A 27,921-nucleotide genomic window follows, 5' to 3' on the forward strand; every position below is an offset into this window, starting at 1 on the left:
GCAGGTTTTTCTTTTCTGTTCTTCCCACTCAAAACGTCCTTCTACGTCCTAGGGTCCTCATTTCAGTCCCTACCCAGACGTACTTCCATTACAAGCCACGGGCCACCATGTAATTCTTTTACTATCAGACCCCTTCCTCTGTGCTGACCAGTGAAGGGTTAGTGGCCTGAAAAATGGATCCCTCTTGGGTTTGTAATTAGTGATAATGAGCTAATTAGTGTGTCATTGCTTCTTCCAAGGTGTTCCATTTTAACAAGATACTCTGGTAGATATTGTCTTTATCCCAAAGGAATACTTTTTTTTTTTAAAACAGTTCTGATGTCACTCTCGAGTGCTAATAATGAAATATTTTGAGGTTAGACACTCTTTGGGGGCCCCCTCGTATCATACTCTGAGCTGTCTACTCTGCCAACACATACTATACCCTGATCAGTCTAAACACTGGTATCCTAGAGACCTGAGAATGTTAATTCATCGCCATTTTACACAGCACCAAGGGGTGGCACGGGGCACTGTCAGCCTAAGCCAAGTAAGGAAATTTATGAAGCGGAAGTAATTTTACTGACCTCGAGATGAAATTCTGCCCTCAAACCCTTACTGGAGTTATACATTTTATATTGGAAACCAAAGAACACTATAAAATCCCCCTTTAAAACAGACATTTCACAAAGGGAGTATATCAATAATGGGAGCATTGAGAACATACTGTATTTATTCTTACAAAAGTCAGCTTTGGGTAATGGTTGTGTCTACCCTAAATTTGGGATGTTAAAACATCTCAAATCTGTGATGTTCATGCAGTTTCTTTTTGTGCTTATCATCTTTGTTCTTTCCATGAAATATAGGTGCCATTAGCCCTTACATAAAGAAGAAAACACAGCCTGCCCCTTTTGGCTCTCATCCAGAAAGGCAAGCTTTCTACTCCTTCCCCATCCTGTCAGGCCATAAATGGTGAGTCCTACCATCTCTTTCTGATAAATTAATAACACTGTGTATTTAGAGAAAACTTTAAGAACGTTAGATCTGAGAACTGATTGGTGACAGCACCATCTTGCTTAAAATATTTGAAAACTCCCTTCTTCCTCTTGAATTCATTTCCTTACCAATATTTGTTGACCCTATTTACCAGGCACTAGGCCAGAAACTGTGATGAATACAAAGAAATCATTTCTTCCCTGAATGGCTCTTAATGATCTCTTAGAAAGGCAAGGTACACACGAGGTAAGGGAACGTTCCCCTGGACCGTGGGCCAAATCTGACTCTCAGCCTGCAAGCTAAGAAAGGTTATTTGTATTTTTAAGGGATTGTAAAAAGCAAAACAAAACAAAAACAAAGAAGAACATGTGATAGTCTGTAAGTGGCCGATGGTGCCCAAGATATTTACCATCTGGCCCTTTCCAGAAAGAGTTTGCTGACCCCTGCTCTCGGCAGTTCTGGAAGTCACTAATAGGATACAGCCCTTCTCCAAAAGCAAATACTGGAGAATATTCTCATGGTCCCCATGTACACACCCATTGCCCAGCCTCCTCTCTGATGTGTTTCCAAGGGTCACATATGTTTCTTTATATCTTGAGAGAGAATTTCAGTCTGTCTCAGCTCTGTCTCCTAGTGCCGACTTGTGCAGAAGGGCGACTGCCGCAAGCACGGGAATAGCAACCTTGATCAGTAGTTGTGTCTCAAGTACAGAAATGAGGTGAAGGCATGCTTTTTGAGGCTTGGGGAGGGGGGAGAGAAACCCTCATCATGACCCCCTCAAGACCCCAGAAGCGAGAGCCCAAAGTCTTGGAGCTCTTAGCCATCAGCCATCGGTGGCCAGATCGACCACCTTCTAGGCACTGGGTTTCTGTGCACGCCCTGCAGCACAGACCCAGAATTTCTACTCTCTTGCCTTCTAGTGTGATTCTCACCTCAAAAGTGGGAAGGCTTCTATACACACCAGAGATCCTATATTCATCCAAACCTAGTGCTTCAGGAAATTGGCTTGCAGAGGGTTTTAAATTCAAATCCATTTTCAGTGCTTAAAAATCAGAAGATTTCATGAAGATCGGCCAGAGCTCCAATACGCAGTTCTCAGTCACGACGGCGGCCATGAAGAAGCCATGGGCTCTCCGAACGCCCTCCTATCACTGCTTCAGGACCTTTGAGCCTGCCTCGCTGTGTTTCCTGACCCCTTGGGTCCCTGTGGATGTTTGCGTTCCTAACTCCTGTTTTAAGTCCTCAAGAATGCCAAAAGCTCTACTCCGCACCCATAAGGATGGCTACTGTCAAAAACCAACCAACCAACCAAACAAACAAAAAGTAAAGAACAGGTCTTGGTGAGGATGAGGAGGAAATGGAACACTTGGGGGCCACTGGCGGGAACATCAACGTGGCACAGTCACTCTGGAATACAGGATGGCGGTTCCTCGCAACTGGGTAGGCGCCCAAAAGAATTGAAGCAGGACTTCAGCCAGTATTTGTAGGATCATATCCCTAACAGCTCCTTCATGGTGGGTAGAAGGTGGGAGCAACCCAAGTGTCCACTGACAGATGAACGGATAAGCAAAACGGAGTGTATATATACATACAAGGGAATATTATTCAGCCTTCAAAGGGAAGGAAATTCTGGCACATGCTATGAACCAAGAGGACACGACACTGAGTGAAATAAGGCAGTCACACACCAAAAACCCCACAAATACTGTATGATTCCCCTTATGTGAAGTGCGCAGAGTGGTCAAATTCAGAGACAGAAAACAGAGTGGTGGATGCCAGGAGTTGGGGGGGGCGGGATGTGTTGGGTTTATTGTTTAGTGGATACAGAGTTTCAGTTTGGCAAGATGAAAAAAGTTCTCGTAGTGGACAGAGTTCGTAGGGGAGAAAATTGCACAAAAATACCAATGTATCTAATACCACTGAACTTTATATCTAAAAATGGTCACAATGTTAAATTTTGTGTTATATATATTTTACGACAACTTTCAGAAGTGCAAAACATCCTCTCGGGATTTATATTTCTGTCTTGAAAAGCAACGGGTCTGCATCCAGACTATGCCAGTTACTGGCTATCTGGTACCAGACCACACATTCTCTTCAGTTAAAAATATCTAGTATTTACATTCCTGGATTGTTAGTGAGAATTAAATCAGTATCCATTACTCAGCCATCAGAAAGAATGAAATCTTACCAGTTGCAGTGACAGGGGTGGAACTAGAGGGTGTTCTGCAAAGGGAAATAAGTCAGTCAGAGAAAAACAAATATTGTATGATTTCCCTCAGATGTGGAATTTAAAAAATAAAACAGATGAGCATGAGGGAAGGGAAGGGAAAATAAAATAAAAAGAAAATTGAGAGGGAAACAGACATAAAAGACTCTTAAGTCTAGGGAACAAACAGGGCTGCCGGAGGGGAGGAGGGCGAGGGGAAAGTGCAGCTGGGTGACGGGCGTTAAGGAGGGCATGTCATGGGATGAGCCCTGATCCTTACGTGCAACTGATGAATCACTAAATACCACCCGTGAAACTACTACAATAGTATACATTCACTAAATTGAATTTAAATAAAGCATTTTAAAAAAAGAATTAAATGAGTATCGGTTGTGAAGTGAATTCTAAATAGTAAACCACGTTCCAGGTGGGGGGTGAGGTCACGTGACTGCTACCTGTCAGTGTGAAACTTGCACGGAGATGTCATCCTTTCCAACCGGAATAAAGGAGGAGGCTTTGAGGAAGGACATGGCATTGGAACTGGGTTTCAAGGAAGGGGCAGAATTTGAAAAGGTGCCAATACCCGGGGACGTTCGAAGGAGAGGAAGAGGCATATGTAAAGGGCCTGAAGTGTGCAAGTAGGTGGTGTATTTGAGCAAAGAATCAGGTTTGACAGGAAAGCAGAGTGGAAAATAAACAACATCAATGGTCATATTATGGGGCATCTTAAATGCTTGCCTAAGAAATTTGATTTTCATTCAGTAGACAATGGGAAGCTATCATGAATTTTTTTTTAAAGATTTTATTGATTTATTTGACAGACAGAGATCACAAGTAGGCAGAGAGGCAGGCGGAGAGAGAGGAGGAAGCAGGCTCTCTGCTGAGCAGAGAGCCCCACGGAGGGGGGCGGTGGGCTCGATCCCAGGACCCTGAGATCATGACCTGAGCCTAGGCAGAAGCTTTAACCCACTGAGCCACCCAGGCACCCCAGCTATCATGAATTTAAGAAGGCGGCTCATTGGAGCTTTCCAAGTTCTAGTGCAGACTTAGAAATAGAGAGTATATTGAAATACAGATAGATTGACATGAGAGACCAGTTAAAATACTACAGAAATCTTCAAGCCATGAGTTATTTGGGGGCAAGATGGTAGAAGAGGAAATTAAAACAAAAGGATACAGGAGCACCTGGGCGGCGTAGTCGATTAAGCGTCTGACTCCCGATTTCGGCTCAGGTCATGATCTCAGCGTTTGTGAGCTCGAACCCCATGTTAGGCTCCATGCTGGGTGTGGAGGCTGCCTATCTTTCCCCTCTGCCCACTCCTCACCCCTGAAAAAAGAAAAGAAAAAAAATTTTTTAAAGAAGAGGATGCAAATCCTGACATCAGACTAGTAAGGAAGTTTTATGACTTGTTAGTACCTTATATTGATGGAAAACTCATAAGAAATGTGGACCTCTCTGATGTTTTCAAGAAGAGGACTAGATACCCAGTGTGCAGCTTGAGTCTGGTGTTCAAACCATGCCTCCTTCTGCCTTCTTGGGTAGATTGTCATCAAAATGTTCTCCAGACCCCTCAGGTTAAAGATGTCCATTGTTGAACTTAAAACCTACTTATGCCTCAGCTTTCTGATTCTTAAAGAAGTAACATTTGTGCTAACCCCCCCACCTTCTTAAACAAGCAAAATATACTCTTTGTTGAACATTTGGGGAAATCATCGAAGTGCAAAAAAAACAAAACAAGGGGCACCTGGGTGGCTCAGTCAGTTAAGCATCGGATTCCTGATTTTGGCTCAGGTCATGATCTCAGGGTCCTGGGATCAAGCCCTAGATTGGGCTCCATGCTCAGCATGGAGCCTGCTTAAGGACTCTCTCCCTCTGCTTTTCCCCCCTTCCCAGCTCCCTCCTGCCCCCCCCCCAAACAAATAAATAAATCTTTAAAGCAAAACAAAACAAAACGTCATCTTCATCCTGCCCCCAAAAATATTTTTGACAAATATGTTTCTAGTCTTTTTATCTATGTGATTAACTTTTTTTTTTTTTTTTTTTAAAGAGAGGGAAAACCAGGAGAGGGGCAGAGGGAGAAAGAGAACCGTAAGCAGGCTCCATGCCCAACAAGGAGCCAGGTGAGTGGTTCCATCTCACGACCCTGAGATCACGACCTGAGTGAAAATCAAGAGTCAGACGCTTAACAGACTGAGCCACCCAGGCGCCCCTTATACGATGAACTTTTTTAATAGAAGAAATTAACATTGAACTCTACATGGTATTTTTAACTCCTTTCATTCTGGTGACCCAGTATTACTACAAGAGAATACATCAAGCCCGTTTTCCCCCTAGCCACACGGTTAAACATTAATCAGGTAATCTGGAGTAAATCCAGCCCCCAATTCTGTTTTCTTTACTCTGTAATGGACATGCCCACTGCATTATCATAAAGCTGGGGTACCAAAACCGCTGCGTACTGGAATCACCAGGTGAGCTTTTTAATATCCCAAACAGCAGATCACGCCTCAGGATTTTGGGGGTGGGAACTAGACACCCGTCATTTCTAAGTGTCTCCATGTGATTCTAATTGGAGCAATGCGGAAGAGCCAGATTTCAAGGTTTAAATGAAACAACATCTAAAAGGCGGCTTGCGGGTAGAAGGCACTCAATAAATAGGAACCTCTCTCATTTACCAAATGTCTACTGCACTGGCAAACTGTATTCGTTACATCCCTAACCACCCGTCAGATCGCTGTGATGTTTCATTATCCTAACTTCACAGAGCAGGAAACCCCCAATGATGAAGGAACTTGCTCACTGTCTGGAGCTCATAATTCAGGAGCTGCGATTTGAACCCAGGTCTGCCAGAGCGGAGCCCATGTTCCCACGACACTGCATTAAGCTACAGAATCCATGCCCTCCCTCACCTTTTTTCCTTCCTGGCTTCCTAATCCTACCTAAACCAGTTTATCATGCTTTTCAAACTGATTCGGTTGTATAAGAAGGAAAATTAAATCTCCCTTCTGTGGGGTTTCTATCCATATCTCTTTTAACGTTACTAACTTCCATTCTGAGCCAAAGAAAATAAGGGTTAATTTGGTGGCAGAAGCAGACTGTGAATGTTTATTTGATATGTGATGTTACTTGAGTTCAAAATGCGGGTTTTATCCCTTGACCGATAGATGAGTTAACTACGAACAGATTAGACACGGTTATACGTCTGCATCCCACTTGACGCCCTGTTCTTCTAAGTATATTTTTTTTCCTTTTTTAAAAATATATTTTTTAAAGATTTTTATTTATTTATTTGACAGACAGAGATTACAAGTAGGCAGAGGAGATAGGCAGAGAGAGAGGAGGAAGCAGGCTCCCCGTTGAGAAGAAAGCTTGATGTGGGGCTAGATCCCAGGACCCTAGGACCGTGACCTGAGCCAAAGGCAGAGGCTTTAACTCATTGAGCCACCCAGGCACCCCCTAAGTATTTTTTAAATATGCAACATTTGCTAGAAGAGAATTTGTATGGACTTCAGGCAAACTAATCACCACCACTAGAGAATGAAGCACACATGTCTACACATTTCATGTATGTACATAATTGTTTTGAAACAGACAAAATTCCTGGCGACACCGTGATTATGACAAGGCCGGCTATCCTGATTCTGCTCAAAGGCGCTGTTGGAGGACGACTTCCATCTGTGGGTACTTAGGAATTGTGTCAATTTTTATCATGTAGTAAGACACAGTCAAATTATTTCCATAACTTTGGAAGTTACTCATCCCACATTTTCTTTATTATTTTTTTTGGCATGTGAGGCTATTTTATTGCTCTGACCAAATGTCTACGCCTTGATAGCAAAAACATTTGCTTTCTTCTCATCTTCCTAGATATTTTTGGAAGAACAAATTGACAACTCCCATGAATGATTCTGAGTTAGCCAGAGAGCATCTGCTGCAGGACGGCTCTTTCTCTTCTCAAGTTCACGGAGAACCTAAGCTCATCATTTTGACAGGAAAGTATTGCCTCATCTGAGGGGACAATGAAAGAACGCCACATTCAAAGTCCCGGCCACTCACACCCAAAAAATCCTAACATGTCAATGTTTCGTTGGTAGAAGCCAGCAGGTGCCATGTGTACTGATAAAGCCCGTCCACAAATAGGACTCCTGAATGACTCCTGGACGAATCTTAGATTCACTTACTTAATTTGGTTCTTGACATTTCTCTATAAAATTTTGATATCCAGGTGGGTTCTATTTTCAAAAAGTTCAAATGGTGGAGAGAGACAGCCACGATCATGGCATATGATAACACTTTTCACGTTAAAATTGGTAAAAGAAATCTTTTTCAAAAGAATTGTCACACCTCGTTAGTGAAGACACAGCTTTTATTTCTTCATTGTTCGTGGTGTTGATTTTCTTCACCCAATTTCCAGCATGCCTTCAGGGGCCAGTTTTTGCTACATGTTTACTTTATTGATGGATTTCTTTTTAAAGATGTATCTATCATTAAAGATCCTCGGGAATATGTTCAAGAAATGTTCAAATACTGGGCTAAATAAAATTACAATAGGCAACATAAGCCAGATTGAGAAGTATCTTGCCAAGCAATATTTCTCAGCAAGCCATTTGGAGGGACTTTTTTTTTTTTTCTTTTAAAGTAGTTGATACCTTGATCAAAAATACAATTTCTGGTGCCTGGCTCAGTGGGTTAAAGCCTCTGCCTTCAGTCTAAGGTCATGATCTCAGGGTCCTGGGATCGAGCCCCACATCGGGCTTTCTGCTCAGCGGGGAACCTGCTTCCCCCTCTCTCTCTGCCTGCCTCTCTGCCTACTTGTGATCTCTGTCTGTCAAATAAGTAAATAATATCTTTTAAAAAATGCCTATATTAAAAAAAATACAATTTCTCCCTTCCCCCTTTTCCTCACATTAGTGTTCTTTATACTTATTAAGTCCTACATGGCTAACAATTCTAAACTATTCCTGGCACTTGTATGCAATCTCAAAGGAATTGAGAAGTTCTCAGTGACAGGATTTTTCTTTAGGAAATTCATTTGGAATTCTGTTCCAACCTTTGGATTCCAAAACCAAAGTAAGGTGGGGAGGGGGAAGATTAACTCTCTTAGTGACAAACTCAGTACTTTTTTGAGTTTTCCCTGAGGAGAAAACTCTATCTGAGTGACTGCTGACAGCTCACTCAGCGTTTGTGACCACCAGAAAAGAAAATCTCTACCTGCCATGAGGAAACCCACAGTGGGTGTTGGGGTCAGTGGAAATATATTTGGAGCCAGGGGCCAGGGAATGCCTGTGAGGCAGTAGATTGAAACACTGAATCCTGAAGCAAAAAGGAGCAAAATGATGTGAAATGTGGAGGGGACGGAGAACTTTCTGGGCCAGGGGAAAAGCCTATAAAAAGGACGCTAAGGAAAGAGATCCCTATGTTTGAGGAATGGGCATGCCTGAGTGTGTCTGAAACGAAGTGGTAAAGAAAAGAGGGTCACAAGAAAGAATTATAATGGATCAGACAGATCACAAGGGACCTTTAAGCAAGTAAAGGGTTCCAATTTTACTTTATTTATTGAGTAGAGTTTTAAGCAGAACAGTGGTACGATTTAACTTTAGTTTTAAAAAGATTACCCTAAGGATGCCTGGCTGACTCAGTGGGTTGAATGTCTGACTCTTGGTTTTGGCTGAGATCATGATCTCTGGGGTGTGGGGGCTAAGCCCCACGTCTGGCCGCACACTCAGCAGGGAGTCTGCATGAGATTCTCTACCTCCCCCTCCCCATGCATGTGCTCCCTTTCCCTGCCTCCTCCCGTTTTCTCAAATAAATGAATAAATCTTTTTTAAAAATTAAAAGATTACCCTAGGGATGCCTGGCTTGCTCAGTCAATGGAGTGTGCAACTCTTGATCTCAGGATTGTGAGTTTAAGCCCCACATTGGGTGTAAACATTCTTAAAAAAAATCTTTAAAAAATGATAACAAATAAAAACAAATTAAAAAGAAGGTTTCCCTGGACCACTAGAATCTTAACTTAAATGATGGAAGATCAGTCAAGAAGCTGTTAAAAAAGAGAAATGATCAAAACTGGTTCAAGAAGAAAAAAATCACTAAGGCTAAGGATTGATAATTTATGAGGCACCAGGCACAGATGGCTGTAGAGATGTATTCTTTCTAACTACCAATAAATATATAATTATTTTTAGCCTATCGATTCTAAGCTGTAAAAAAACACAAAGTCTTCCTGAATAAAGCTAGAATAGCTTTAATAAAAAAACGGATGAAAGTAACAAAAAACACATTTATACTTTCTACTTTTTGAAATGAAGGAACCCCTCTATTTTTTGAAATGGAGGTATCCAGGGAAAAACCATATGAGTCCATTTGAAAGTCATTTGATAAAATTCACTAGCTATTGCAAAGAAAAATTCTAAATAAAACAGGAATAGCAGAAAGTTGGTGGTGGGTTTTTGCAGCCAGAGGAGTAAGTAGTAAGGGCAGCTCTACCCACTGCCACAAAAGGACCAGTTTCTGTACCTGTTCTGAGGACACCTGCCCGTGGCAACAGGTGTGGACACCTTTAGTACCACTGGCATGTAACCTAAGACCAAGACTTACTGCTTACCTCTACTTCAAGGGCCACCCAAAGGAGCAGTCCTGCTCCACCAAATACCTCTTCTCTGAGGACCAGCCCCCCTGGCGTGGCTTGTCTATGGGGCAGTGGTCCCAGGGATGGGGTATTTTCTACCTAGTTTCCTTTTCCTTCTCCCTGGAGACTGGAAATTTCAGGGACTTGGCTAGGCAGAGTTTCTCAACCTTGGCAGTAGGCAGAGTTTCTCAACCTTGGCATTGTGGAGCAGGTCAGTTTTTGTTGCAAGGAGCTGTCCATTGATTGTAGAAAATGCGGCAGCATCCCTGGCCTTTACCCACTTGATGCTGATCGCACATCACCCTCTCCATCTAGTTGCAAGACCCCAAAATGTCTCTGGACATGCCTTAATGTCCCCTGGAGGACATAATTCTTGCAGTGGAGAACTGCTGGGCTGGAAGATAATGGTATGACTCTGTCCCAATGTAGGGCTTTATAGGGTTGCCTCTATACCCATAAATTCTCACTTGGGAGAGAAAAAGGGAAACTAGCTGTATTAGTCAGCTTGGGCTGACCAAACAAAATGCCATACGTGGGGTGGCTTAAGCAACAGAAATTTATTTTCTCACACTTTTCGAGATTGAAGTCTGAGATCAGAGTGCCAGAAGAGTTGGGCTCTGGGGGATCTCTTTCTGGTTTGCAGACAGCTCGCTTCTGTGTCCTCATACGGCGGAGAGCACGAGCTTTGATATCTCTTCCTGTTCTCATAAAGGCCCTAGTTCTCCACCCCATCACCTCGATCACCTCCTTCGAGGCCCTATCTGCATGCACCTCGGAGGGAGTTAAGTCTTCCATGGGTGAATTTTGGCATGATGTAATCCCGTCCACAGCAATACCTAAACAAGTTTTTTAAAATCTCTACCTAAACCCAACAACTACATTATATACAACAGACATATCTAAATTTAAATCAGTAACAAGACAGGGATTTCTGCTTATTATCACTATTCTTCAACACATTTTAAAGATGGATAAGGCTAGAAAGTAAAAGAACAGTTTAACGTGGGGAATGGAATGATAATACTATCCTCATTTCCAGTGGGTATGACTATATACTTAGAACATACAAGATATCCTGCTAAATATCTTTTAATACTAGTAATAGAATTTGTTAATGTGGCTGGCCGCATACAAAATTAATAGCTTTTCTTCCTCCCAATATTATGCAATTAGATGTTAAAATAGGAGATAATTCATTCATAAGAACCATAAAAAAGATGAATTATCCAAAGTAAATTAAGAGGACAGGAATCGGATCTAAATGAAGCAAATGACAATATTTTATTGAAGGACAAGATCTGACACTGGAGGGACAGCCTTGTCTCTATTCATATATGACATTTATTGCAGATCCAACCAGATTCACCATATTTTTTCCAGTTGATCAAAATAAGTTTAAATTCATATGGAAAAAGAATGTGCAATAGTTTTCCATTTTAAAAAAATGACATCAAGGGTGGGCTCACTATATCAGATACTATAAATCTACTGTACTCAAAGCACTACATCGTAGCATAATAATAGACAATAGTTAATTGGTACAAATGAAATCTAAAATGAACATAGTCAGTGACAAAGCTGACATTTTGATTTCATAGCAAAAACATTTTTTTTTCTCTGTTCAATGATATTCGCCTTCCTGGTTAGTTATTTGAGGGAATATAAAAGTATCCCACAAGGGCTAAAGATAGAAGTGTAAAAAAATTACAACACAAAAATATCCAAAGAAAAATTAAGAGCTTTTTTTTAAACCTTGGAATGGAGAGAACGCAGGACAGTCAAGCCTTGAAAACATACGGAACAAGTGGTAGATTTGGTCACATGAAATTAAGAGGTTTTTGCCCAAGAAAGAGCAGCTGCTGCCATTGTCCAGATGGGAGGGAAGAGTAGTCACAGTGGTGGTGGCAGTGGGGATTGAGAGACAAAGTTTTGACTCCCATGTTAAGGCAGGAGTAACAGGATTTCCAGATAGACTGGATGTGGGTTTGAAAGTGGGGAAAAAAGATCCAAGTTGTGTGAGATCACTTTTAAGAAAAGAAATGCAAAATTACTCACACCAAATTAGATACAAAAGTGAGTATTTCTTTAGAATGAGAAAAAAAAAAGCCACAACAAATTACAAATTTTAAAAAGCTGCCAAATACCATAAACATTACTAAATTAAAAAAAAAATAAGAAACCATACTATTTTTAATCAATCAACTGCTAGAAACATTTTGGCAGTAAACTCTTTGCTATCGCCTTTTCTATGAAAATGATTTTATTAGTTTATTTTGTAGAAAAAGAAAAGGAAAATAATTCAGTCTTTGCTGTAGCATAGTTGATCAACTCTTGTCTTTATTTTTGAGAACTGGATATATGAGACACCTGCCATCATATTCATATATATGTGTGTGTGTGTGTGTGTGTGTGTGTATACTTACTATCTGGAGTACAGCTTTAACCTTGTAGTCTACATTAAAAAATTCTGGTACATTCTATTTCATGAAATTTTCATCTAAACAAAGGATGGATTATTTATAATTGAATATGTTGCATTATTGAGTATTCGTGGCAAGAGAGAACTTCTGTTTTGACAAGGCAATTTTATGTCTCAAGTGTTCCAATATTTAGCTAAGTTAAAGGCTCTAATATTTAGCTAAGTAAACACTAAATATTACATGTCTGATGATTGGAAGAATTTTCCACAGCCCAATTTCTGGCTCCTCAAATTTCAAGTATTATTATTTCTCCTCTCTACCCAATACATCTCAGTGAGATAGGTCATGCTCATAATGCAAGACAACCATAGGACCTGACCTTTCGTGTCACAAAGCTGGCTGAGTCAGCATGGAGAGTAATTAGGAACTTTCCTAAAGCTCCTGCATGCAAGAATACCGAGAAAGAACTTAACTATATGTGAGAGTGTCTGTGGACAACTTAAGGTTATCTTGCTAAATCCAATCTAAATACATTCCTAACACAACTTCTTTTTTTTAAGATTTTATTTATTCATTTGACAGAGAGATCACAAGTAGGTAGAGAGGCAGGCAGCGAGAGAGGAAGCAGGCTCCCTGCGGGGCAGAGAGCCCAATGCAGGGCTCCATCACAGGATCCTGGGATCATGACCTGAGCTGAAGGCAGAGGCTAACCCACTGAGCCACTCAGGTGCCCCCCTAACACAACTTCTACATAGCCAAATCTCAAAAGTGCTTACGGCAGAGACACGGGGGAATGTGATAAAGGGAAAGGCAGGGGGGGGGGGAAGTTTTAATGAATTGTAGTTAAAATGTTCTACATTTGCAAATATACAAAAATATGTGACATGTAAATACATTTAGGTACTAGGGTCTTAGGAAAGCTTCCTGCAAAAGAAGGAGACTGAAACTTAAGCTTTATTAATTCTTGGTAAATTCACTTCGGCTTGACAGAAGAATCATATATGATTTCCAGGTGTCTGCTGGAATAACACAAGCAAAGCCCTTGAGTAAAGACATCTCCTTGTTGAAGTTCATGCCATTTACCTAAAATGTCAAGTGGTTGGGGAGTACCAGGAAGGGGAATCCTGCCCCAACTGGCTGCCTGGCTCAGGAAGCTTTTCTCCATTAGGAAAGAGAGCCCTTTCCTCTTTTAAGAAGCACCAGCCAGGTCTGGGAAGACTTTTTTGGTCCCTTTAGGTGGCACTATCATGGACCTTTGGGAGTCCCCCTAGCATGAGATCAATCAAGCAGATGAAAATAGTACAAGAGCTCTGAAAATTAAATTGTCACTAGACCCATCATAGAGTGATTTATTGCTAGAATACAAGCTTTAAATAGGACTCAGATTCTTCTAAAATAATAGTCTAAGTGTCCAGGATATAATTTTAAAAAATCACTTGTTACATACCAAGAACAAGGAAAATCATAACTCAGATGAAGAAGTACACTAACCAAGATACATCAAATATTCGAATTACCCAGCAAGAATTTTTTTTTTTTTAAGTAAGCTCTATGCCCAATGTGGGGCTTGAACTCACAATCCCAAGATCAAGAGGCACATGCTCTACTGACTGAGCCAGCCAGATGCCCTGATCCAACAGGGATTTTAAAGGAGCCAGGTTAAAATTACATAAGTAAACAATTACAAATTCTGCTGAAATAAATGAAACAATTAAATATCATGGAAGAGAAACAGCAGTTACAAAAAGAATGATGTAGAAAATATAGAGATGAAAATACAACAGTAGAAATAAAAATTTGCTTGATGGTTTAATAGTAGAGTGGAAATGGCAGAGATAGAATCAGTGAACTTGAGGATGGGTCAACAGAATTTATCCAATTTGAACAATAAAGAAAAATAGACCAAAAATACCCCCAAAAAACTGAACAGAGACTGAGAAAATGGGAGCAATAACAAACAAATGAAAACCCAGCAACTATGTTATTGGAATCCTAATCCTAGAATAAACAGAGTGGGCTGAAGAAATAGTGGTTGAGAACTTTTCAAACTTGGTTTAAAAAAAGAAAAGAAAAAGAAAAAAAAGAAAAAACAGGTGAGGGGGGAAAAGGCCCTTAAACTATAGAATTAAGAAACTGAGCAAACTCCAACTATGTTAAAACTCAAAGAACTCCATGCTAAGCCATAAAATTATACTTGTGAAAACTAAACATGGGAAAAGTCTGGAAAGCAGAGAGAATGAACACATTCACTACAGGAACCACCACTCTGAACATCAGTGGATTTCTCATCTGAAACCACTGTATGCAGAAGGATGTGCCACAACATTTTTCAAGTGCTGAAAGAAAACAGTTGTCAATATCAAATTTTACATCTGGCAAAACTATCCCTTAGGAATGAAGAGGCAATAAAAACATTTCCAGATGAAGGAAAACTAAAAGAATTTATGGGTAGCACATCTACACTTCAAGATTGCTTAAGAATTTTATTCAAAAATAAAGAAAATGAAAAAAGAATCCATTTTGAGCATCAGAAGTTAAAAAGAAAAACCAATGCAAAGAAAAGAAATATGGGTACATGCAATAGATTATCCTCTTCATGGGTTTTGTAAATCATATTTGATGATTGAAATATACTGTGACCCTATCCTCTACTTAAGAGAATGCTATGGAGAAGTGGGGAAGGTAAAGGAAACTGAATGGAAGAAAGGATTCCACATTTCACTCAGAGTAATAAAATGTTGATGTCGGGGGCACCTGAGTGGCTCAGTTGGTTAAGCTTCTGCCATTGGCCAGGTCATGAACCCAGGGTCCTGGGATCAAGACCAGTATCGGCCTTCCTGTTCAGCAGGGCATCTCTTTTCCCTCCCCCTGCTCTGCTCAAGTGTGTGCTCTCTCTCCCTCTCAAATAAATAAATAAAGTCTTTTTAAAAAATTTAAAATGTTGATACCAGTAAAATGTTATGTCATATACATATTTTATAATACCCAGAGCAACCACTATGAAAACTATACAAAGAGATATACAAGGAAAAATCACTCTACATAAATCGAGATGAAATGCTAAAAAATGTTTATGTAACTTGCAGGAAGCCAAGAAAGACAGGATTAGGAACCAGAGGAAATTAATAATAGACAGACTTAAGTTCTAACATATTAAAAATTCCCTTTAAATATAAATGGTCTAAATACAGAAATTAAAAGTACATCAAAAAACACAAGCCAACTATATGCTGCTTACAAGAAACTCACTTAAAATTTAACAACATGGGCTGGAAGTAATAGGATGGAAAAGTACACCATGCTAATGTTAATTTTTAAAAAGCAGGACTGGCTATATTAATATTAGATAAAGTAGACTTCAGAACAGGGAGTATTATTAGAAGAAAAGAGGCACGTTAGACAACAATAAGAGAATCGATCCACCAGAAAGACAACAAGCCTAATGTGTTTTCACCAAACAGCAGAGCCTCCAAAACATGTAGCAGAAATCAATATAGCTGAAAAGTAAAATAGGCAAATTCACAATTATCGTTTAGTCTTTAATGCCCCCTCTTACCAAGCAATATAATTCATAGATGGGTAATCAGCAAAGACATAGAAGATCTGTACAACATGACTAACCAACAAAAAATTGCTCAACAAGAGCAGAAGAGGCATTGTTCAAGCATCCCTGAAACATATACCAAATCTATCATATCTTAAGCCATAAAACAAACTTTCATATGTTTAATATAATTGAAAACATACAAAATATGTTCCCTGACCATAATGAAATTAAATGAGAAACCAATAACAGAGAGACAAGAGGAAAATCTCCAAACACTTGGAAATTTAACCACATAATTATAAATAACTTATCAAAGAGAAAGTCTCAAAGGAAATTTTAAAATACATAGAAGAAAATGAAAATGAAAATGGAAACACTATATTAAAATACATGGGATGCAGATAAAGCAGTGTTGAGAGGGATATTTATTGTACTAAATGCTTACCTTAGAAAAGAGGAAAGGTCTCAAACCAATAATATAAATTTCTTTGTCAAGAATTTACCAGAAAAAGAGCAAAATAAGCCCAAAGCAAGCAAAGGCAATTCTTAATTCCTTCACTTTTCTTGTTACCAGGCCTATATTCCATTGTCTAGCATTATAATTATTCCCCTACAATTGTCATTAATCACTTGTCTATCTTCTTTACTTTTGTACATAGCCAGAAAAAAATTTTCTCCACATTTGTTTGCAAGATTTCCATATAACTAGAGAACATCACAGCACTATTGACCAGAGTCATTTCAAATCCATCACCAAACCTCTCAGATGATCACTTGACACTGACAAACCTATCCCAACTTTCTGGTAAATCTACCTTCCCCACTATTCAGTGGACAACTTCAAATCATCAACATCCCCTTCCCCCTTCGCTCTATGCTAATAACCTCTCTGCATATATTATACAAAAATAGTTCTACTCCAATAAGAACTGCCTCTTCTTTCACCCAGAGAGCCCATCAACCTACTTGCATCTATACACACATATTGGCCTCCCTTATAATTACAATAGAAAATTCACTGTTCCTATCTTAGCTCAACCTTTCCACTTACCCTTTCTTCCTTTTTTTAAAGGAATTTGTACTGCCATTTTTTTTCTTTCTTGACTACAGTATTAATTTCTACTAGATCCTTCCCATCCAATGTAAAGCATACTCTAAGATGACCTGCTGAAACAAAGAAACAAACAAAAATTTCTACTGGATACATCCCATCCAAAGTAAAGTGTACTTTAAGATGACCCACTGAAACAAACAAACAAAAAAGCAAGCAAACAAAAGTTTTCCTGCGACCCCACATCCTAACCCAGCTACTGCCCATCTTTCTCCGGGCCTCCGTAGAAAAATAGAACATTGTGTATATTCACCGTCTCCACTACCTCGCCTCCCATTTGCTCTTCAAATCATCCTAACTGGGTATTTCTCTTGACTTCTCTAATAAAATGGGCCATATCTCACCAATGACCTCATCTGGCTAGAGCTAATGTTCACTTCTCTGAGATCATTTTACTCGAGCTCTTAACATTTTGACATGAGGCGCTATTCCCTCCTTCTTGACACACATTCCTTATTCAGTGTCCGTTCCTCACTTGGTGTTCTCTCATTTCTGGCTGCTTCAGTTCAAACCTTTCACACTTCTTTGCCCAGACCTCTACGTGTTTTGGTGACCCAGGACTCTCTCATTGGCTTTCCTCCCACCTTCAGTGATCTCATCTGGGTAATTTCAGTGGTCCTAGGGCTTTAAATACCATCTTGAGCAGACAAGTCAAATTTATATCTCTAGCCTAGACCTCTCTTCAGAACTCCAAACTCCTATATTCTACTTGACATTTCAATTTAGATGTCTACTAGAAAACCCAAATGCAGTCAAGCAGAATGATTAATATCCTTTTCTGATTTGCTGCTCCAAAGTCTTCTACTTCTCACCAAACAGATTTACCATCTACCTAATGGCTCAAAAAACCCCCAAATTTATAGCTTTTGGAATCCTTGATTTTTCCTACTTTGGTGATAAAAACCAGTATTCTAATCCATCAATGGGGACTGCTGGAGCTGCTTTCACGATGTCCTATCTACTTATAGATAGGTACCTCACGATGTCCTAATCTACCCACTTACCACCATCTCCAGTTACAACCTTAGTCCATTTCACCTACTCACCTCCCAGCTGCTTCCTAATTGACTTTCTGAATTCACTTAAAACTTTGACACAGCTAGCAGGTAATTTTAAAGCAGCAGTACCTTAAACTTCTCTAGAGTCACATACTGTATGTGAGGATTTGCTTTTACTTTGAGGCTTAAAATATATGTTAAGGGAGAAACTTGGAGAAACGTCTTCAAATGTCATTTTAGACTGGAAATATCTGAGCTTCTATTTTGAAAAGACAAAAAGCAGAAAGAGGAATAGATAACCAAAGTTTGTAGAAAATAATAAGGCAGAAAGAGGGGAATTTTGAAAGTTATCCTAACAAGCAAGAGAACAAACAGGAAGGGGTAGGGTAGGCCCTCTGCTTGAGACAGATGGTGATAACAGACGACAGCAAGAAAGCAGGACCACTGCGTTCCTGTTCTGCCTGTCTTCTGCGTCAGAGACAATGATCTTCAGACTAGAGACAGGAGAACGAACTAGTTTAAGAGGGACTGATGTCAAAGATAGGTGGGAAGATAGAGAACATCAAGTGCCCTTGCTAAGATGAACTTCAAGAGAGGGCTGGAGAGAGCAGGGGGTGAATCTTCTCAACCAGTGACTGTTCCCTCTGAGGAATGGGAGAGAAGGGAGCAGTGGGGAAAGTGTCACAGGACTGGAGAGGAACAAAGGCAGTGCAAATTTTCAATGGAAGAAAACAGTAAATTCTGCAATTATAGATCAGTGAGCCTGACATTAATCCCTAAGCAAAATTATAGAACAGATTATTAAAATGGATGGGTTTTCAAAGAGTATAAGATGAGGGCATGTAAATTCTTACAAAGGGAACTGGTATTCACTGAGACCTGGCACAGGCTCATTAAGATTAAGTTGTACCAGAGTAACCTTATTTTCTTTTTGGGTAGGTGAACCGCTACTGTTAAGAAGAGCTAATATCCTTTAGCACTTATTTGATGTGAGCCTCTAGGTTAAATGCATTATATGCATTTTCTCACTTGATCCTAAGTGTTATTTCTCCCTATTTTATTGATAAAGTACCAAAGGTTTAAGGCAGTAACTAGCCCCAGACCACATGGCTAAAACAGGTGAACATGCTTTTAAGCATAGGTTGGTACATTCCAGAATTCATGGTCTCAAACTCTGCTCTCTAATGCCACTGAAATGTACAGGACTGCTATATCCCAAGAGCGTTATTGAAATGGCACATCTGAATTATGTCCATGACCACAAGATAGACAAAGATGAACCAGCTGATGGGATACTTGGGGTGTCCATCAATGATGGAATGATTATTTTTGAAAAGCATTGAATAATGTCATTGTTTACTGAAAAAGACATCTCCAGTGATCTTACCCCAGAGCCCCATCTTTAACCTATCATTGGTTAACTTTTCATGAACAACTTGGCTCAATAGGTAAATGGCATATTATCAGATATGTGGATGACCTGAAATCTGTCTGGCTAGTACCTGACAGCGGAACTTGATTCCCCAAAGATCTCAGCACAGGTTGAATAAAATCAGAGGCATTATATTAGGGATAATTGTAAAATCTATCACTTAGGTTTTTCAAAATCTACCCAATGCCACATAGGGAAAAAAAAAAAAAAAAGAAGAAGCGCTAACAAGAGTTCATGAACGGCTCCTTCTTGTGCGGTTGGTCGAGGGCAAGCTCAGTGGTATTACAGCCCCACAGTACAGAATTTCCCCAAAGCCAAAAGTCAGATAAGGAAGTTTTAGACTACATCACTGAACTGACTCTTTATTGAAAGGTTCCAAGATCACGCAGATAGAAAAAAACAGTGCTAATAGCTCAGTCCTAGAGAGTAACAAAGGGAAAATACTGGAGAATAAGCAGCCAGGAAGCTGAGCCAACGGTGAGAATTTAAAGCAGGAGAGGGAGAAAGATTTCAGTGAACTCAAACTTATTCCTGCTCTTTCTTTTTTTAATGTATACTGTCTTCTCCCTCTTATATACAGCAGAAGGCCTCCAGGTGCTTCATTGTTTTCCTTCCCTGCACTGTCAGCAGGCCTTTAATAGCTTTTGGAACAATATTATTTGGTTTACTTTATTATTTTAATGTTTAAAAAATTAGACTGTTTTCAGTTTTTTTAAAAAAAATCTTTCACATGGGCACTATTTTAGACAACTGTAGGTTGAATATGCATGTGTCCCTTGATGTTAAAGGAAGACCATTTTCCGATTATGGCAGGTGCAGTGAAGTTTTCTTTTTTGTTTGGTTCCTGATAGGTATTTTGGGAAGTATAGACAGCAGCTCTCAGGAGCCTATAAAAATCATATTTCATAGACATATGAGGAAAGAGTATGATGTGGCTATGTAATAAGCTAAGATACTTTGATATTACAGTAAATTATGTACATAAGAAGAAGAAACTGACCATCTCTCTCTACACACAGCTAAAACTGCACATGGACCAATGATTAGTTCTGACCCTTTAAGAGGACTCACAGACATCGCTGGATTGTGATGGAGAGATCTGGAACCATGTAAAATGAGAAACTCTTAAAGAATTTGGGATTTTTTTTTTCTGGAAAAGACTGTAGTTGCTATTTTGCAAGCTATGAAAGTGACTAGGGTAATAATAGGTTATCAGAAGAAAGGGAAAAATCAGAGTTTTATCACTTTACCCACTAGTGTAGTGTTTCTAGCATTAGACTGGCCTGGGTATATAGCCCAGCTTCACTGCTTACTAGCTGCTTAACCTTGCTCAAGCTTTTTAACTGTTCTGTCCAGCAGTTTTCTGACCTGTATAATGGTCAAAACAATAGTATGTGTGTCATTAGGATTAAATGAATCAAGCTACCCAAAACACAGAGAATAGTGGCCGGTACCTGTTAAGCACTCCATACATTTTAGTTACCCGTAAAGCACAATAGAAATTTTCCTCTTGTTGGATAACATAAATGAATAATTAGACTTTCGATGGTGATTCCGCCAGGAAAGGTAGTGATGGGGAAGAAAAAAATGATGAGGTCGGGTTTGAGAATTGAGCTGCAGAGAAATGCAGTATAATTACTAAAGTTAGGATATTTGAAAATATCTAGTGCAGTCCCTTCACCCAGCAAGATCAAACACAAACTCATTGTTATTTGATTTTTTAAAATTGGATTGTCAAGAGAGAAGTAACCTAGCCAGCCCAGGCAAACTTCTTGGACTTGGCATGTAAAGACAAGACAATAAACCTTGTTGAGAGTATTGTGTCTGTACTATTATGGAAGTTACCTCTCACTTTACTATGAACAAAGGTGGCCCATCAGAATAAATTATAGTCTTGTGGATTATCTGAAATAAGGACAATATATATAGACAGATGAAAATACTTCTATCATGAAGTAACTTTGATTACATATCTGGGAAATTAACATTTCATGACTACTGTATTTGCTGCTCTAAATCTTCTTCCCCAAAATGACAAATTTGAGAAATAGGAGCTTTTTATTTAACAGAGAAAATGCTGGATAGCAGTTACCGGTGTTAGGCTAGATTCTCTGGGTCCCAGGGTCTCCTGATTCCTTCATTCCTTAAGCAAATTTTTATTGAACATCTACTAAGTGCCAAGCTCTTTTCTAAGCCCCAAGGAAAGAACAAACACAAAGGAGACAATGTTGCTGCTCTCATAGAACCCACAATCTAGTGAGAAGACACACTCAATAAGCAGAAAGAAGTCCAGGAAGTGGATATCACAGAAAGTGTTAGAGGAGAACTGAATAGGGCATAAACACAGGACAAAACTAGGTGGTTACTTTGGATTGAGTGGTCAAGGAGCCGACATCTCAACTGAGATAGGAATGACAATAAGCATCCAGAACTATGAGGATCAAGAAAAAAATATCATTCTAAGAAAAGGAAACAGCACATAGACTCTTAGGTGAGAGAGAAGGCCAGTTTGGCTGAAAGGCTATGGCCAGGGTGGATGATGTGTATGGGACGTTCAGAGATGCAGAGTCCAGATCACTCATGGCATGGTCGGACAAGGTAAGAAATTCAGACTGTAGAGGTGCCTGGGTGGCTCAGTCAGTTCAGCCTCTGCCTTCAGCTCAGGTCATGATCCCAGGGTCCTGGGACTGAGCCCTGCATTGGGCTCCCTGCTCGTCGGGGAGTCTCCTTCTCCCTCGGCTTCTCCCCACGATTCATGCTCACTCTTTCTCTTTCTCAAAATAAATTAAATAAAATATTAAAAAAAAAAGACAAGACAAGACAAGACATTAAGACTGTAACTATAATCAGAAGCCAGGTACTTGATGAATTTTAAGCAAAGGAATGACACGATCAGATTATATTCATATGAATCAATCTTGCTATTACATGGAGATTAGGTTACAGAAAATAAGTAAACAAACTAGGAGATCAATTGGAAGGTTGTAGCAATAGTTTAGGCAAAGACATGGAGATGATTTAGAGATAAGATAATGGACATAAAGAGAAATAGACAGATCTGGGGTAGTTTTTGGAGTTACAAGTGATAGAATTTGGGGATATATTAGAGAAATAGAGAGCTAAATTATGGATGTGTTCTTCTAAGTTTTTGGCCTGAGAAACCTAGTAGAAATGGTGCCGTTTTCACATATTTCCTAGTTTGGAGAAGTTCTCTCATGGACAAATTAAGTTTTAAACCTCTATTAGTCACTCAAGAAGAGCTGTCACATATGAATTTGGGAATCTGAATCTAAATTTCAGAGAAGAGGTGACAAATGAAAGATACTGATTTGAAAAACTTGAAACTACCTGAAGCCATGAGAATGGGAGATACCACTTAAGGGAACAGGGCCAAGTCACTGGGCCAATGGTACTCCAACATTTAGAGATTGGGGTAGAAGAAGAGGAGGAGCCAGAACACAAGACTGAGAAGGTTGAACCAGTGAGTTGGGAGGAAAGGCGGAAGAGATGCTACGCAGGAAGCCAAGAGAAGAAATAATGTCGAGGGGGGAATGGCCGGTTGTGTTGCATGCCGGTTAATGAAATAGAGTCCTCCAGATTTGGCAGTTCCACTGGAATGGTGGGTACCGAAGCTCAACTAGAATGAGCTAAGGAGAGAATGTGAGGTGAGGAAAGGAGGAGAGCAGCGACTGGCCGGAGGACACGTCTAGACTGTGTCATGAGCTCAGCCCTCTGCAACTGGGCTTACTCAGAATACTGAAGAGCTCAAAAAAAGGCTCATAATAATAACGAGGGCATTTGTGCACCTGTTTGTGATTTGGACCAGGTGACCTTGGAAATACCCATCATATCATGATGTTCTAGAATTTTTTTTATTCTACAGTATTTATCAGACACTGCTCTCTTGCTTCCCTAAATTGTCAGAGCAGTGTCCCCCACCTGATCCCTCTGCAACCTTACCAAGGACAGATAAATTATTTTCATTAGACTTTATAAAATACTGGAAATAGCTCTTGAATTTTTATTACTTTCTCGGTAGACTCTAGATTGGGAAAAATTGACCTCATTCAACTGTCTCATCATGTAGATAAGGCAATTAAGGCTCTGAGAAGTGAAATGACCAGTCAAATGCAAAATTCAAAGATAATAGCAAAGTGAGGGCTAGAACCCACGTCACCTTGTTTCAGGTCTCACCATCTCATTACTTCTCCATTTTTGGCTCATAACTCTTTGATTTTTATAAACTCTCGGCTCACAATAGGAACTTTCAAAGTTGTGTGAAAATAACAAAATAAAAAGCAAGCAAGCAAACAAACAAACAACCCCCCCCCCCCAATTCTCCAGTTTAGAGAACTGAAGTTCTTTTTTGAGGCATGAGCTAAGGCGTTCATTCCTCCAGCTGCTGGAGTATTGGCCATGGATGGCTCCCAGCCGAGCCTTCTCTGGGAACTGTCAAGTCATAGGGTTAGATGGACCATTATAAGGTGGAGGTGGTAAATCCAGAATTAAACGTCAGCAGGATAAAGAGTATAATCAAACTGCATTGGCAACTTTCCCTCAGCAAACCTGTGGTCACATGATGGGTTCCAGATGATGAGCTTACGGTGGAGGGAAAAGCCCAACAGATGGTTCAGAGATGGGTCATCCTGACACGCAGTGCTGTTGCACTACACCTTCACTCCACAGTGTCTCTAAAAGAAAACTGTGAAGGGAAATCCTCACAATAGGCAGAGCTTTGAACAGACATGGCCAAAGGACAGAGCAATGGACAGACATTGCATCTGGTCATCCACCCTGATGGAAAGAAGGATGGACCAAAATGACACCACATACCAATTCATGAACAGAGGAAAATGATTTAGCTGGTTGTTTAGGGACCTAGAAAAAGAGAAATTAGCAGACTGGCGACAAGGGCATCTGGGGAAGATTTCTGTGGGTGGGCCTATAGGAATGAGCCCAAGTGTGAAGATCTTTGTACCATGTGTAAATATGCCCTCTGGAGAGCATCCTGCTCTCCTTCATCATTCTTTGTAGAAGAAGCACTGAACAACGAAAAATACAGAATGGCATGGCCAGTTGCCATCAGTTAGCCTCTGTTATTAACCATTCCAGTGCTGGCATAATGGATGGAGGCTATTCTCAGGCCCAGCATGGCCCCGACTCACCGAGGCTGATCTTGCTCCTGCCAGTGCCAAGCATCCCAGCCCCCCAGCAATGGAGACCAATGCTAAGTTCTGATATGGCATAACCTTCAAGGACACCCACCAGCTACTTGGCGATCAACTGACCACTCTAAGGCCCTTCTGTTCTGCAAGGAGCAGCAGCAATTCACCTTGGCTGGCTGGAATCAAAAGACATTTCAGGCGTGGGTTTGCCTTGTCAGTCCATAGGATCTCAGCACCATAATTCAAGGGCCTACAGGATATTTGATCCACTGACACGGGATCTTGCACAACATCGCATAGGCTTAAGACCATGAAGGAGATATTACAGTCAACCCGTGACTGTGGGACCCACTGGTTTGATGATACCGCACCACCCACAGGTTGCCAGTCTAGGGTGATGGAGGAGCCTTTAGAAAGTGTCATGGAGGCACCTGCTTGGAGCTGAGACTCTACAACAATAGGGGGCTTATGCCATGTTCCCAATAGGTAGAATAAATGGGTCTGGGACACAAGAACAGGAAGTAGGAGTATCTTTGTTCACCATCCCTCTGAGTGACCAACTTGTAGAATTTGTGCTTCACATCACTACAACTCGAAACAATGCAGGTCTCGATGTTCTGACCCCCAGAGGCAGACATGTTCTATCAAAAGATACAACAAGAATCCCATTCAACTTTCAATTAAAGCTACTGCTGTCCCTTTAGTGTCCTCATGATGAGAAGAAAGTAGCGTAGAGGGAAAGGAGTCACCATCCTGACATGGCTGGTTGACTGCGAGCATCAGCAGGAGGCAGGGCAACTGCTTCACCATGAGGGCAGAAAGAGTATCTTTGGTACCCAGGCAGTACCCTGGGGAATCTCTTGGTATACTGCATTGCCCATTTCGACAATGACTGGGTGAGTGCAACAGCCATGGCCTAAAAATGTCACGGTCCCACGGGGCTCAGACCCGTAAGAGATGAGGGTATGGGTCACCCCATCATATAAGCCACTTAGACCAGCAGAAATGTTGGCCAAGACTAAGTGAAATCTACAATAAATATTAGAGTAAGGATACAGCAAAAAAAAACTTAATAAAATATGTAAGTGGAATCAAGCAGCACAGGAATTAGACTTAAGACAGTATGTGACCCAGGATTCCTTGTCCAGGACTAAGGAATTCGTTACCTCAGTTGCGGGTAATAATGACAACTAATGGCTTTCAGTTGAATTTTTACCTGTGAATTGCCCTAGCTAAAAGAGTTGCCTTGCCCAAGGTCACATCTATTCCTGGGGCACAGTCCCTATGTAATGAGGGCTGATAAAGGAGTTCATGGACTCAGGCCCTTTGCCTTAAGGAGGGACAGATCTGAAGGTTCATCCCAGCTCCAGAGCTCCCAGGCTCTTTGCTGAAACTTCAGGATAGTTCTGCTCCTACTTTGATTCAAACTGCTTCCTGTCCCAGCCATGTAAGGGGACTCACCAATGAAATCACTGCACACAACACAGATCTCTTTCTTAGAATCCGTTTCTCAGGGACAGCTAATTCAAAAAGCAAAAACCATGTGAGATACTATCTCTAACCATGAGAATAATATTCTAATAGAAACTTTCATGATATTGGGAAAATTGGGTTATGACAGTTGTAAAATATTTGCTCCCACTTTTATAAAACAAATGTGTATAAATAAATGTAAATATATCCTGAGAAGGAGCATAACATCGTGAGATATTAACAGTAGCTATCGTTGGGCACTAGGCTCAAGATGTTTTTCTGTATTTTTAATAATCAATACTAGACATGTTTATTTTAAGCAGATAAAGTGAAATACTTGAGGATAATATATGTAGAAAAATAGATGCATATATAAAACAGAAATTCATAGAGACAAGAAACAAGATAATTACTCTCTATCCCAGAAGACTCTTGATTTAAGAATGGGAAACCATCTCTTCCCTAATTCATCCACTGCCTCTACTGAAGTTGCCAGGTGAGGCAGACAAACTGGAAACTCACCCACAGGAGTGCAATTTCTCCGTCCCACGGTCACTCTATATGTAGCCTTTGGAGGAACTGCCATATTGTTTATCAAAGTGGCTGCACCATTTTACGTTCAGTACTCATAAGTCACATTATTTTTCTACCCTTGGTTCAAGCACGTTTCTCTTTGGGTCTGAATATTCTGCCACATACAGATTAGTCATTTCTCTTAGATGGGTCTGCGCAGGTTCCAACTAAGTGAAAGGCTAGAGAAAGTCTTTGCTTCCCAAGGCACCATCCATGTGCTGGGAACGAGTCAAATATGCTGGTTTTTCTTCAAGACTCACGCTCAGCTCTTAGAGCATTTCCCTTGCTGTTCCCACCCAGCTAGGTTGGGTGTGCTCATTAGTCAACCCACTCCAGAATCACTACATCAAAAGTGGGAGCTTTTCTCATTGGCTTGCTTATCCCCATGATCTTCTCAAAGAAAAGAACCTCGTTATTATCCACTCGATTGCTTTACCTTGCGTAGGGAGCCAAATTTTAATAAAAACCAGAAACTGTGAAAATTGTTAGCCAGGGCAAGGTTGTTTTGCTTGCTATTAAAAAAATTATGCTACTTAAATTTTATAAGCAGGTGATCCTTACTTTTCTTTTCTCCTCTCCCAAAGCTGGATCATCCCCAAATTTGTTAGGAAATTCGCCATATACTGTGGTTGACCATCAAGTTCAATCCCCGGGTTCTCAGCAGCAATTCTCACCTGATAAAAGGAAGCATACAATTCTCAAAACCATTTTTCTGGTACAAAAATTTAAGTGGGGGAAATTAGGATTTATTCAAGTGGCAAGAAGGAGCACAATGGTCACAATGTCTTCAACAGTTTCACAGAAAATGCAGAAAAACAGTTTCAAGTGGGTGTTCTTTGATCAACTCTAAATAAAAACCAAATGAATCCCATCAAAATATATTTTCTGTGAAGATTTTTTTTGAGGACACTAATCAAATGGAGTTCAAGAGCAACATGGCTGCATTTAATGAGATTTCAAACTTCACTAATTTGAAGTGGTGTGGTTATAAAACATTAATAAAGCCTGTACGTATATAGTTTGATATAATTTATATCTTTTCCAATCATGAAAAATAATCAAGCATTACATAATTCAAAGCTGACTTGATGCATACAGTATAAACTGTGTTTTTGCTATTTTCTTTAGGGGGTGACAGATGAGCTGCTGAACAGACCCACCATCTTTCATCGGATTTATTGAAACTTAGCGTTGGCCTCTACAGATTGGAAATAAGTGAGGTTTCCAGGAATATAGCATTCATATTAATGTAACTACCCTGTGTCTAGCTTTCAAGTGTCCTGTCTTCTTAGAAGGAGAAATCCTTAATCTCTTAGAGACATGGATACTGTGTACTATGTACTATGTTTGTATGTACTATGTACCATGATGTTAATATGTTACATATTA

The 27,921-nt window shown here is 40.2% G+C and overlaps 2 long non-coding RNA genes across 3 annotated transcripts in view; one reads left to right on the forward strand and one right to left on the reverse strand.

The window, feature by feature from the left end:
• The first annotated feature begins 487 nt into the window (after window positions 1-487).
• Window positions 488-27,729, forward strand: LOC116570998. 2 transcript variants are annotated; one of them, XR_004277640.1, is made up of 3 exons: window positions 488-529; window positions 846-951; window positions 27,661-27,729. It is a non-coding gene; the product is annotated as an uncharacterized LOC116570998 (long non-coding RNA). The 2 variants fall into 2 exon arrangements; XR_004277641.1 differs by lacking the exon at window positions 27,661-27,729 and adding an exon at window positions 5,233-5,265.
• LOC116570999 overlaps window positions 26,948-27,921 on the reverse strand; it is a 102,537-nt gene continuing 101,563 nt past the window's right edge. The window contains exon 3 of the long non-coding RNA XR_004277642.1: window positions 26,948-27,206. This is a non-coding gene — a long non-coding RNA (uncharacterized LOC116570999). The remainder of the gene's footprint in view (window positions 27,207-27,921) is intronic.

This window comes from Mustela erminea, chromosome 12 (assembly GCF_009829155.1).
Source record: "Mustela erminea isolate mMusErm1 chromosome 12, mMusErm1.Pri, whole genome shotgun sequence".
NCBI lineage: Eukaryota > Metazoa > Chordata > Mammalia > Carnivora > Mustelidae > Mustela > Mustela erminea.